A 14,231-nucleotide genomic window follows, 5' to 3' on the forward strand; every position below is an offset into this window, starting at 1 on the left:
TTCTTTTGAAGGAAAAAAAATTGTATATTTTTCTGAAAAGAGAACGAAAAATATAATTTGTATAGTTGTGTAGAGAAAAACTATATATAGAGAGGGTACACACATACACGTCCTTAGTGCTAGAAATTTGAAATAAATTATTAATAAAATGTAGTTGTATGCATTAAAATATCGTGAACACACACATGTTTCTTTAAGTGATAATCTTACATTTGGTAAAAAAAAAAAAAAAAGTGATAATCCTACATAATGTAGTGAATAAAACATGTAATACTTTTTTATAGAATGAAGAAAGCAAACAATATATATTGTGTTATCTATATGTGGTAGTTTTTTTGCCTCTACACAACTATACAACTTTATTTTTTTCGTTTTCCCTACAGAAAAATATACAACTTTTTTTTAAAAAAAAAAATACAATTTTTTTCCTTCAAAAAGAAAAACTATAAAGTTTATTATGCGTGTAGAAATAAAATAAAAAAGCAAAGGTAAGAGAATAAAAAAAAACAATCAATTCAAAGTCATTAAATGTTTTGCCATTTTGGGGTGATGAGAGTTAACTTCAATAGAGAAGAAAATTATAGTCTATCATACCGCTTATTATTAATCAATCCAAGCCATTAATTGATAATACAATTAAAGGCCAAGATTTGGAGTAAGTAAACAAACTTACTCTTGGAGTCAAAATATCTCTCTCTCTCTCTCTCAATATATATATATATATATATATATATATATATATATATATATATATATATATATATATATATATATATATATATATATATAATCCTGCCAAGGCCGGTCCCAAGCCCGGGTAAAAGGAGAGGGTTATGTTAGGCCTTGACAGCCAACGTAAAACTTTGTCGAATCTCTATGACATGGACCAAATATGAAATAGTGTGAATGCTAGGTCGTTGCCCGGAAGCAACGCGCTGTATAGCTCGAGTACAGTGTCAAATGAGCAAGGGCCGCTGCATCGCCGCCTGGATGTAGTGAAAAATAAGCAAGGGTTCCCACACCTTCGTGAACGAGTGCGGGTAAAGAAGCTAGTTCATGAGAGTAGGATTCGTTTTGGAACATGGAATATAGGTACTCTTACGGGTAAATCTATGGAAGTAGTAGACACTATGACTAGGAGGAGGATTAATTTTATGTGCCTACAAGAAACTAAGTGGGTGGGTAAAAAGGCGAAAGAATTAGATAGTTCAGGATGTAAGCTTTGGTACACGGGCGAAGTTAGATCGAGAAATGGGGTAGGCATCATTGTGAATAAGGAGTGGAAGAAAAATATTGTGGTTGTTAAAAGGATAGGAGATCGAATTATAGCCCTAAAGCTTGTAGTGGAACAAGACACCTTTAACGTAATTAGCGCTTATGCACCTCAAGTTGGATTAGAAGAACACCTTAAAGTAAAGTTTTGGGAGGAGCTAGAAGGCTTAATTCAGGATATCCCATTAGGAGAAAAGATTTGTCTAGGAGGGGATTTGAATGGGCATGTAGGGAGGGTTTCGAGAGGTTTCGAAGGCGTGCATGGGGGGTATGGTCTCGGGGAGGTAAATGCGGATGGTAATTCCATCTTAGATTTTTCATCGGCTTTTGATCTTACTATAGCAAATACATGTTTTAGGAAAAGAGAAGAGCATATCATCACTTACAAGAGCGGGGCCTCATGTTCTCAGATCGATTTCTTTCTCATTAGAAAAACAGACAGGAAGATCTGTTTAGACTGTAAAGTCATACCTGGAGAGGGCTTAACTACCCAACATAGAGTAATGGTGATGGATGTAAGGGTTAAGAGGAGGGCTAAGAGAAGATATCGTAGCGGGGCTCCGCGAATCAAGTGGTGGCATTTAAAGGGTGACAAACAAAGGATATTCCAACACAAGATATTAGAGGGAGGTTACATGCAATCACATGGAAGCGCTAATGATGTGTGGGAGAGGATGGCTCATGAGATTAAGAAGGAGGCAAAAGAGACGTTGGGAGAATCTAGAGGTTTTGGACCTAGGGGTAAAGAATCTTGGTGGTGGAATGACAGTGTTCAGAGTAAAGTTCAGATCAAGAGAGATTGTTTTAAAGATTGGTCTAAGTGTAAAAATGCCGAAACTTGGGATAAATATAAGATAGCTAGGAAAGAGGCTAAGAAGGAGGTGAGCGAAGTGAGAACTCAAGCATTTGAAGGATTATACCAATCTTTAGGAACCAAGGAGGGGGAGAAATCTATATACAAGCTTGCGAAGGGACGAGAACGAAAGACAAGAGACCTGGACCAAGTGAAGTGTATTAAGGATGAAGAGGGTAGAGTTTTGGTGCAAGAAAGAGATATTAAGGATAGATGGAAGAAGTATTTCCACAACTTATTTAATGAAGGATATGAGATCTTACCAGACTCTAACAGGTTAGACATCAGAGAGGATGACCGGAACTATAACTATTATCGTCGGATTCAGGAGCACGAGGTGAAAGAAGCGTTGAAAAGGATGAGTAATGGCAAGGCAGTTGGGCCGGACAACATACCTATCGAAGTGTGAAAAAGTCTTGGCGATAGAGGAATTGTGTGGCTCACAAAACTTTTCAACGAGATTATGAGGACGAAGAAAATGCCAGACGAGTGGAGAAGAAGCACCTTAATTCCAATCTATAAGAACAAGGGGGATATACAACATTGCGCGAATTATAGGGGAATTAAGCTAATGAGTCATACCATGAAGTTATGGGAAAGGGTAATTGAGCGAAGACTAAGAAAAGAGACTCACGCTACGGATAACCAATTTGGTTTTATGCCTGGAAGGTCGACTATGGAATCGATCTACTTACTTCGACGCGTGATGGAGCGATATCGGACGGATAAAAAAGACTTACACTTAGTTTTCATTGATTTGGAGAAGGCGTATGATAGAGTACCTAGAGAGATTTTGTGGAAAGCCTTGGAGAAGAAAGGGGTGAGGATTGCCTATATTAAAGCTATCCAGGATATGTATGAGGGGGCTTCGACTAATGTGAGGACGCAGGATGGGGATACTGTAGATTTTCCCATAACAATAGGACTGCACCAAGGGTCAACCTTAAGTCCTTATCTTTTTACTTTAGTTTTGGATGTACTGACGGAACACATCCAAGAGTTAGCATCGAGATGTATGCTTTTTGCAGATGATGTAGTCTTGCTTGGTGAGTCGAAGGAGGAGTTAAACAGGAGGCTAGAGACTTGGAGGCAAGCCTTAGAAGCGTATGGCTTCCGCCTGAGTAGAAGCAAGACGGAGTATATGGAATGTAACTTCAGCAAAAGGAGAAGTGGGTCTACCTTAGAGGTGAAAGTTGGAGATCATATCATACCCTAAGTTACACGATTTAGATATCTTGGGTCCATAGTACAAAATGACGGAGAAATAGAAGCTGATGTACATCATCGTATTCAAGCTGGGTGGTTGAAATGGAGAACATCCTCAAGTGTTTTGTGCGATAAGAAACTACCACTTAAGCTGAAAGGAAAGTTTTATCGAACAGCAGCCAGACCGGCAATGTTGTATGGTACAGAGTGTTGGGTGGTTAAGAGTCAACACGAGAGTAAAGTAAACGTAGCGGAGATGAGGATGTTGCGTTGGATGAGTGGTAAGACTAGACAGGATAGGATTAGGAATGACACCATTAGAGAGAGAGTGGGGGTAGCACCTATTGTAACACCCATACCAGACGTATCTAGAAAGTCTGGCACGTGCGTTAATATTAGTACTGGATACATTAAAATATACAACAATTAAAAACTTCGAATGAATATTATTTACATCAAGATACGTTCGTATAAATCATAATACAATACAACTCAACCATACATAAAAATACATCCTTGATGTCCATAATGTCCTGCAGCTTTACTAACGAACTCTTGAAGTAATATCCATCCGGCTCCGCACATACATAATCATCCTGCTTATCTGAAACAAATAAGGATTGGGATGAGACATAATGTCTCAGTGAGTTCCCCTAAATCCTAGGCTATAGGCAACCTCAAGGGGAAACCTACGGTCACCACGTGTCTACATTACAACCTGACGGTTGATTATACGTGTGTGGGGACTTGCATACTTAGACGGTAGTGCATACTAGGGCCGTCATAGTCATATCTCACTTGTTATAGGCTTCTCACCTATCCGTGTCATGGCGGTCGAGGGGAACCTAGAACCGCGTAGCCAAGAATACACTCTATGTATCGAGGCCTAAACATATCATACTCATGACACGATACTAAACCGGACGATTAGGGGAACCTAAGATCGTCATCGGTATCATGTACATAGCTTGTTCTATACATATCTTGCTCTCGTCTAATAGCATTTATGATCTTATCCTTGTTCTTAAACATATCATACATGGGCTCGATCATGAGCATAAACATAACATAATCATCATCATAAACATAATCGTGTCTAAGTTCATTCATGTGTTAGCGTTGAACAAACAGTTATTATCTTGATTCATTTTACGGATAGTCCCGGGTGGAGTAACCCCGAAATCAATCCCATACATGACCGATGTACGTACATCGGACTCCCTCGGTGTCGTGCGGGTCCCTTGCGGCTTAAACCGTTCCCCTTAGGTCGAGAACCTCCCGTATCCCCCTGGCGTGGATAACAAGAGACACGAACACCTACGTCTTGTTACTCAGTGACATGCGGGTCCCTTACGGCTTGAATCGTTCTCATAATGAGAACCCCTTGTATCCCCCTGATGTGGATATCAAGAGACATGTCACCTACACTTATTAGTCATAGTCTTGTCGTGCATAAGTTAAACATATACATACTTGAGTGTTTACCTCGGAACCTTAATCGAACCGATTAGTGGTAAACTCTTACTTGTTCATATTCATACCTAATCATGGTGGAGAGACTAACTAGTCAAACCACGGCTTACGTACTTGCTAAATCATACTAGCTCTTGTGCGAGGAGATTACACTTCGCATCTTATCTTTTTAGGGATTCTTGCTAAACATACTAGTTCTCGACTAGCTAAGCCGAGGCTCTACATACATTCCCTTTCTTAGTTCATCACTACTCCATCATGCTTAAACTCTCTTGAGCCATCCTTGTAATTCATGCTAACATTGCCATGATTAATGATGCAAGGATCAATTGACGAGTTGTGCAAATTTCCAATAGTTACAAAAGACCGGACGTGCCGAAAACCCGAATTCCAAGCCGTTTATAAGTTCTTAAGATTTGATAAAACCATATTGTTCCAGTAGAAAAACAAGTGAAAACAGTACAAGAACACACCGAAACGATCGCTACGGAACCCCACGCGACTGCCCCCAAGCACCCGAGCGCAGAACAACGCGAACGTTGTCCTGTCTGGGGCGCCTGGCGCAAGAGGGAGGGCGCCTAGCGCTGGCTCCCTGACTTGTGGGCGCCTAGCGCCCTTGTTCAGGCGCAGCGCTGCGAATTCTGCGTTTTCGCGTGTTCCGGCCGCGGGTTTTCGCCATTTTCGACCCAAAACTCGTCCAATTCGACCCTGTAATGCACCAAATACATCCAACAACATATATAGACTTATTTAAATATATATCATGGCAATTTTAACCTATAATCACCTAGGATTGGCTTGGGGTACTAAAGTTACATAAAAACTATACTTAGCATAAATCATGATTTTTCTACAAGATTAATCAATCCCAAAGGTGGGTAATCTATCTATGGAACTCACCTAGCTTGTTCCTTGTGTTTGCCTCAAGCTTCAAGCTTCTCATGTTCAAACCCTAACTTTAATTCCAAGCTTCTACTCATTCCCTTTGTTGTTCTTTGCTCATGAAGCTTCTAAGATCCTTGCTTGATCACCAATTGCATGATTTTGGAAAGCTTTGATGGCCTAGAGAGGGGGAGATGGGCGGCCTTATAGAGAGAAGGAGGAGAGAATTCTCTTCTCTTAACCTAGAGAGAGAAAGAGAATTGGAAATGAAATAATTTTGGGTCCAATCCAAATAAATATCTCTTTTGCGTGAAATTACCAACATGCCCTTGCCTTAAGCGTGTTTGATTGACTCTGATACATAAGTCCAGACTCAACTGATACCGCATAATATTAACTTCCCTCGTACTTAACATTTTCCATTATACTTACTTTCCATGAACTTTCGTCCTCTGATACATTTAACAGGTAAAATTTCCATTAGCTAACGAGCGGGATGTTACACTCTACCCCCCTTAAAGAAATTTCGTCCTCGAAATTTAGAGACCAACTACCAATCCTCATGACAAAAACTTACCATCTATGGTCTGAGCCAAACGCTCTCCATTCGTACATATCGGAAGGGTCCATCGAACCATATTCTCTTCTTGTTTCTTAACTCGCATGTAACTGAACAAAGCCTTCTTAATCCTAACATCACTCAAAATTAGAGTCTTCTTAGCATATCATGACTCAGAACTTACCTTGCTAGACATAAACTTATTGTCCCAGACTCGGATCTTACCCGCTTAACATAATCCATGCCTAATGGTATCTTGTCATAGACATGAACACTCAGGGTTTGCCTTTTAACTGGAATCCTACCAGAGCCCAGGTTTGCCCTGCAATGCTTACTTGTATTACTCATATAAACAGTTCCACATATCACTTATCTCTTCCGAGTCTTAGGAAATCTTTCGGTCTCATTGCATCTTATCACCCGTACTAAGGAATAACTCATATTGCTTGGCATGAAAAAGTGATATCAATTAGCCACGTCATCTGACAATCTAATAGCCAACGTTGCGGTTCACATGCTCTTGAAACTTGCTAGAAATTCCACTTGTACTTACATCAACATTCTTGAAACATTTCCGTGTATCCTACCTGACATTGGCTTCATACAAACCTTGTCGTTTCCATAACATGTACATACTTTCAAGTGCCGCCTCTTGTTAAATGATAACGATACGTGTTCTAAAATCTTCTTTAAAGAAATCTTTCTTAAATTTTGGTATTCGGGTTCTTGGAACGAATTTATACATGACTAAAAAGATTTTTATCATTTCTAAAACTGATTGTATAAAGGTGCCACAGAACCACCGGACGAGTTTCGATATTTTTGGAAAAGATTTAACAATTCGCCCAAAACTTGTCCACGACAAGTTGGTCCTGAAGTTTGTACGTCGTAAGTGAATCTACTTACAACGGACCTCATCAGTTTCAAAAATGTATAATTCCATAAGTTTAAATAAAAACATCGTTCCCAAGTTCCATAATACCAATCTTAACTTTTAAAAGTTTTAAAATCATGACTTAACATGTCTTAACAAGTATCGTTTCCACTCAACAAATATTGCATACGAGAGTATGATTCTCTTTGCATCAACTCGAGAGTTGCACCTCCTTTCATGATAACATACTTAACTTCGAAGATAAATTCTTTTCTTATTCAACCGATATACATACTTGTCATACCGCTTTCATATCCATAGGAAATCCTTGGACCTCTTAACATAAACTTATTTCTCTTCTTCGAAACACTAAGCTTGATTCTTTACCTAAGTCACGGAACGAATCCTTCTGGTCCTTACATGTTTTCTATTATCATCATTCATGCATCTTGACCAATTATCATACGACAATTCTTGTCCTTTTCATCTTACCTAGATGACGTCACATACTTAAACTTATACCTTAGCCAACAATGCTTGAATAAGAATTCATCCTTATCTATCACATCGAGAACTCCTTGCATGTCTTATGATGCATTCTTGTTAAACTTGTGTTTCCAACCGAACATTCTTCACGAAGATTCATACATACTAAAATTCCACGTTTCATGATTACCATTAACTTCCGTAGCGCTACTCTGATTCCCACTGGTTGGCTCAAACTAATACTCTAATCCGTTAGAGCAATTGAGACTTCAATTCATGCTTATCCCTTGATTATTTACTTCTTGAATTATTCTCAAGATCTTCCATGTTGTAACCAACATCACAACCTTACACTTGTCTTGTGAATTCAAAACTCATGATGGTTTATCTTATGCTCATAATACTTGACTCGGGGGTAAACCTTACTTTCTTGCTGGTTGCACTTACCATACATATCATATCTGAACTTATTTTTGAGTAAACTCAATTTCCATTAACAACCCATCTAGCACTTGAACATAACTTTCTTGAACATCTAATCTTTGTACCTTCGCATTCTCGCAGACTATATTTTGCTTAATCATACCAATGCTTGCTCATTAATTATTTTTTTTTTCCTTTTAAAGAAAACTTCGTAAACTAGCGCACAGGTCATTGACGTTGATAATTTTCTACTTTATAAATATATTGAGTTTTTGGCCCCGGCTGTTACTATAAAATCATAGAACGAGCTGATAACACATATGTGTCATCAATTCTAGATTCTAATGAGTCTAGCTCGCTCTACGAGTGTCGTAGCAAACCGGTTCCTAGAAAAATCTCGTGAATTTCCAAAATGTCAACTTCAATCACCCATACGCATAAACTTAATGATCCAACATCATATCGAGCCCTAGCATGTCCGTTAAGCAAAACATAAGTTCGAGAGATAAGCCATAATTCCACATAATCCGAAAACTTTGTGATGTCTTACAACTTGCACCAATTAAATTTCTCGCTTCCTACCTCATGCATACGCATTCACTTTATCCAGTCATATGCCGGAACTTTGTACTATTGATCTTGGCTCATGACGCATTAACCTCCAAAGCTACCTTAAACCGGATTGATTTCCGTTAATACTTGTCCATGCATTTTCTTCCTCAGAAATCTTAAGATATGATGTGCATTCGATACTTGATGTTATAGAAAGTGTTGGTTATATAAAAGATTGTGAAAACAACCCCCAATAGCTACTACTGACCCTAGAGACGAAATAACAGTTCTCGAAAAAAAACTGAAAAATTCGATCCAGGTTCGCTATTAGCGAAATCCTCTGGAGTAATTTCGCTATTAACGAAATTTTCGCTATTGGCGTATTTTCTTCAACTCAGTTTTCCAAAAAGAAAAATTGTATTTCACATAAAAACCTTATTTCTTCAAGTATCCCAATGCATATCATTCCTTCCAAACATCTTAAAACAATTCTATAACATTTGCATGGCAAGCATTAACATCATTCGGTTCCATTCAAGGCACATTAGAAACTGATATCTTGTCATCACGTCTCTTAACGTAAAATTTCCACATAATCCTTAACTTCATCTGCTAAGAATGGCTTACTTCATTACGTTGCTACTTATGCAACTTCCAAACATACATATAGTTAACTTCATTCATATAATGTTATTCCTGAGAGCCTGTTGACTTCGTCAACATACGCCGACCTCTTACTACCTTGTAGCCTTGTTCGGACATTCTAGAATATCTTAAACCCGTTCCAACAACAACTCTTACCAAAACTTTCGGTCATGGTTAGTTACATATATCCAACTTCTTCACTTACGGGTACATGGAATATCGTTATCATCTTACCCGACATTGTCGGAACGTTTCTTCTTAACATGCCTTACATTCCCAGAGGGTTCACACTTCTACTTGATTAGTTCACCGGCCACCTTTTGGCACAATCAAGCTACTTCATCATATACTTCATTCCTCCTGGGTCCTATTCAGCTCTCAGGCATCCATTCTAATCACTGAATGTTAAATTGAGTTGATCAGGCTCATCTAACATCAACAAGTAGAACATTTACCCGGAACCCAATGGTCCCACTACCTTAGTTGTAATTTAATGACCCAAGGCACGGTCTGAATCGACCTGCTCTGATACCAATTGTAACACCCATACCAGACGTATCTAGAAAGTCTGGCACGTGCGTTAATATTAGTACTGGATACATTAAAATATACAACAATTAAAAACTTCGAATGAATATTATTTACATCAAGATACGTTCGTATAAATCATAATACAATACAACTCAACCATACATAAAAATACATCCTTGATGTCCATAATGTCCTGCAGCTTTACTAACGAACTCTTGAAGTAATATCCATCCGGCTCCGCACATACATAATCATCCTGCTTATCTGAAACAAATAAGGATTGGGATGAGACATAATGTCTCAGTGAGTTCCCCTAAATCCTAGGCTATAGGCAACCTCAAGGGGAAACCTACGGTCACCACGTGTCTACATTACAACCTGACGGTTGATTATACGTGTGTGGGGACTTGCATACTTAGACGGTAGTGCATACTAGGGCCGTCATAGTCATATCTCACTTGTTATAGGCTTCTCACCTATCCGTGTCATGGCGGTCGAGGGGAACCTAGAACCGCGTAGCCAAGAATACACTCTATGTATCGAGGCCTAAACATATCATACTCATGACACGATACTAAACCGGACGATTAGGGGAACCTAAGATCGTCATCGGTATCATGTACATAGCTTGTTCTATACATATCTTGCTCTCGTCTAATAGCATTTATGATCTTATCCTTGTTCTTAAACATATCATACATGGGCTCGATCATGAGCATAAACATAACATAATCATCATCATAAACATAATCGTGTCTAAGTTCATTCATGTGTTAGCGTTGAACAAACAGTTATTATCTTGATTCATTTTACGGATAGTCCCGGGTGGAGTAACCCCGAAATCAATCCCATACATGACCGATGTACGTACATCGGACTCCCTCGGTGTCGTGCGGGTCCCTTGCGGCTTAAACCGTTCCCCTTAGGTCGAGAACCTCCCGTATCCCCCTGGCGTGGATAACAAGAGACACGAACACCTACGTCTTGTTACTCAGTGACATGCGGGTCCCTTACGGCTTGAATCGTTCTCATAATGAGAACCCCTTGTATCCCCCTGATGTGGATATCAAGAGACATGTCACCTACACTTATTAGTCATAGTCTTGTCGTGCATAAGTTAAACATATACATACTTGAGTGTTTACCTCGGAACCTTAATCGAACCGATTAGTGGTAAACTCTTACTTGTTCATATTCATACCTAATCATGGTGGAGAGACTAACTAGTCAAACCACGGCTTACGTACTTGCTAAATCATACTAGCTCTTGTGCGAGGAGATTACACTTCGCATCTTATCTTTTTAGGGATTCTTGCTAAACATACTAGTTCTCGACTAGCTAAGCCGAGGCTCTACATACATTCCCTTTCTTAGTTCATCACTACTCCATCATGCTTAAACTCTCTTGAGCCATCCTTGTAATTCATGCTAACATTGCCATGATTAATGATGCAAGGATCAATTGACGAGTTGTGCAAATTTCCAATAGTTACAAAAGACCGGACGTGCCGAAAACCCGAATTCCAAGCCGTTTATAAGTTCTTAAGATTTGATAAAACCATATTGTTCCAGTAGAAAAACAAGTGAAAACAGTACAAGAACACACCGAAACGATCGCTACGGAACCCCACGCGACTGCCCCCAAGCACCCGAGCGCAGAACAACGCGAACGTTGTCCTGTCTGGGGCGCCTGGCGCAAGAGGGAGGGCGCCTAGCGCTGGCTCCCTGACTTGTGGGCGCCTAGCGCCCTTGTTCAGGCGCAGCGCTGCGAATTCTGCGTTTTCGCGTGTTCCGGCCGCGGGTTTTCGCCATTTTCGACCCAAAACTCGTCCAATTCGACCCTGTAATGCACCAAATACATCCAACAACATATATAGACTTATTTAAATATATATCATGGCAATTTTAACCTATAATCACCTAGGATTGGCTTGGGGTACTAAAGTTACATAAAAACTATACTTAGCATAAATCATGATTTTTCTACAAGATTAATCAATCCCAAAGGTGGGTAATCTATCTATGGAACTCACCTAGCTTGTTCCTTGTGTTTGCCTCAAGCTTCAAGCTTCTCATGTTCAAACCCTAACTTTAATTCCAAGCTTCTACTCATTCCCTTTGTTGTTCTTTGCTCATGAAGCTTCTAAGATCCTTGCTTGATCACCAATTGCATGATTTTGGAAAGTTTTGATGGCCTAGAGAGGGGGAGATGGGCGGCCTTATAGAGAGAAGGAGGAGAGAATTCTCTTCTCTTAACCTAGAGAGAGAAAGAGAATTGGAAATGAAATAATTTTGGGTCCAATCCAAATAAATATCTCTTTTGCGTGAAATTACCAACATGCCCTTGCCTTAAGCGTGTTTGATTGACTCTGATACATAAGTCCAGACTCAACTGATACCGCATAATATTAACTTCCCTCGTACTTAACATTTTCCATTATACTTACTTTCCATGAACTTTCGTCCTCTGATACATTTAACAGGTAAAATTTCCATTAGCTAACGAGCGGGATGTTACACCTATAGTAGAAAAGTTGGTAGAAAATAGGCTTAGATGGTTTGGACATGTAAAGAGAAGACCCGTAGACGCCATTGTAAGAAGAGTAGATCTAATGGAGGAGAGTCAAGTTAAAAGAGGTAGAGGAAGACCAAAGAAAACCATTAGAGAAACCATTCGAAAAGATTTAGTGGTCAATGAGTTGGATCCAAATATGGTTTTTGATAGAACACTATGGCATCATTTGATCCATGTAGCCAACCCCACATAGTGGGATAAGGCTTGGTTGTTGTTGTTGTATATATATATAGAGGACATATCATATGAGAATGACATTTTTATATGAGAATGATGAGAATGAATCTCAGCCATCAAGATCAAAATAAATGGTCTAGATTAAAAAATTTATTTTAGATAACACATGTGCCTTTCCACATGCTATCCTCAATCATCCATTCAACTTCTCTTCTTCTCCAACCTACCAGATCTCTCTGCGTGAGACTCTCAGGTCTTCCAAATCATTACCCTCATCGTTTCCGGCATCATCCATTCATCTATTGTCTGACCTGAGTTTCAGTAAAAAATTGAGGTAAAACCCAATTTTCAATTGAATCCAGATGAAAATCAATAACATATAATTTTGAGTTTTGTACAGAACACATTTAATTTGAGATAGAATTGATTTTCAAAAGCTCATTCCTTTATCAATGTTTTGCTAATTTTCCAAAGTTTCATTCCATTCCTCAATTTTAAATTACGAAGAAGATTTGATAGGGAAGCCGAGAGATAGAATTTGGTGAGAGTTAAAAGAGAGGTGGGACACCTTGCTTTTCCCTCAGATATGGGTTCGATGAGGGATAGTGCAATTCGATACAGATAAAAGATAGAAAAAAAAATATTAGGAACAACCTGGTGAGCAAGAACAAATGACGGAAGGGTTGGAGAAGAAGAGAAGTTGAATGGAAGATTGAGGATAGCATGTGGAAAGGCACATGTGTTATCTAAAATAAGTTTTTTAATCAAGACCATTTATTTTGATCTTGATGGCTGAGATTCATTCTCATCATTCTCATATTTGATTTATATATATATATATATATATATATATATATATATATATATATATATATATATATATATATATATATATAGCAGGGATCAAATTACACCGCTTAAAAGTTACACCAATTTTACACCGCTCAATATCGTTTTACTCAAAGCATATTTTTCAAATTCGACCGTTGGATTGTAAGTTGATATCACATAGATCATTCACGTAAATTTTTACGAAAATCTAAAATCATTTGATATGTTATTGAGATACAACAAGTTTAACGGTGTTATATAAAAGTGCATAAACCGTTAATCTTGATGTATCTCAATAATATATGAAACGATTTTAGATTTTCGTAAAAATTTACGTGAATGGTCTATGTGATATGAACTTGCAATCCAACGGTCGAATTTAAAAAATATGCATCGAGTAAAACGATATTGAGCGGTATAACATTGGTGTAACTTTTAAGCGGTTTAATTTGATCCCTCCTCATATATATATTGTGTTTTTATTCTTTTAACATTTTTGTTTATAACCGAATGGATTGATTATTTTTATTTTGTTTTTAAGATAAAATTTTATACTTAATTTTTTTTATAAATCATTATAAAAACTGAAATGAAATCAATTATCTGATATAAATATTTTTTTTTGGTACAATCTGATATAAATATTTTATAAATCAAGAATGTCATTTTATATCATTTTACATTCATCAACTAGTTAAACCGTTAATTTTACCAAACCCTTAAAGTAGCTTAGAGAGGGATTAGTGACGGAAAAAATAAAATCTCTCACAAATTCCTTGGTCTCAAAATTTAGTGACGGAATTAGAGAGGGATTTCATGTTTTCCCTCACTAAAATTCCCTCACTAATTTTTGTTTTTTTAGTAGCTGCCTTCATCCACCAATACGAGTGCA

The 14,231-nt window shown here is 38.2% G+C and overlaps 2 long non-coding RNA genes across 2 annotated transcripts; both read right to left on the reverse strand.

Moving 5' to 3' along the window:
* Positions 1–3,696: 3,696 nt before the first annotated feature.
* Positions 3,697–7,091, reverse strand: LOC146905997 (uncharacterized). The gene is made up of 2 exons (XR_015018945.1): positions 5,705–7,091; positions 3,697–3,935 (listed from the first exon to the last, which is right to left on the reverse strand). It is a non-coding gene; the product is annotated as an uncharacterized LOC146905997 (long non-coding RNA).
* Positions 7,092–9,781: 2,690 nt separating this feature from the next.
* On the reverse strand, positions 9,782–12,131 carry LOC146905998 (uncharacterized). The gene is made up of 2 exons (XR_015018946.1): positions 11,790–12,131; positions 9,782–10,020 (listed from the first exon to the last, which is right to left on the reverse strand). It is a non-coding gene; the product is annotated as an uncharacterized LOC146905998 (long non-coding RNA).
* Between the last annotated feature and the right edge of the window lie 2,100 nt (positions 12,132–14,231).

The sequence above is a fragment of the Medicago sativa genome, chromosome 7, assembly GCF_051527215.1.
Source record: "Medicago sativa cultivar Bolivia chromosome 7, Bolivia_mono, whole genome shotgun sequence".
NCBI classification, from domain to species: Eukaryota; Viridiplantae; Streptophyta; class Magnoliopsida; order Fabales; family Fabaceae; genus Medicago; species Medicago sativa.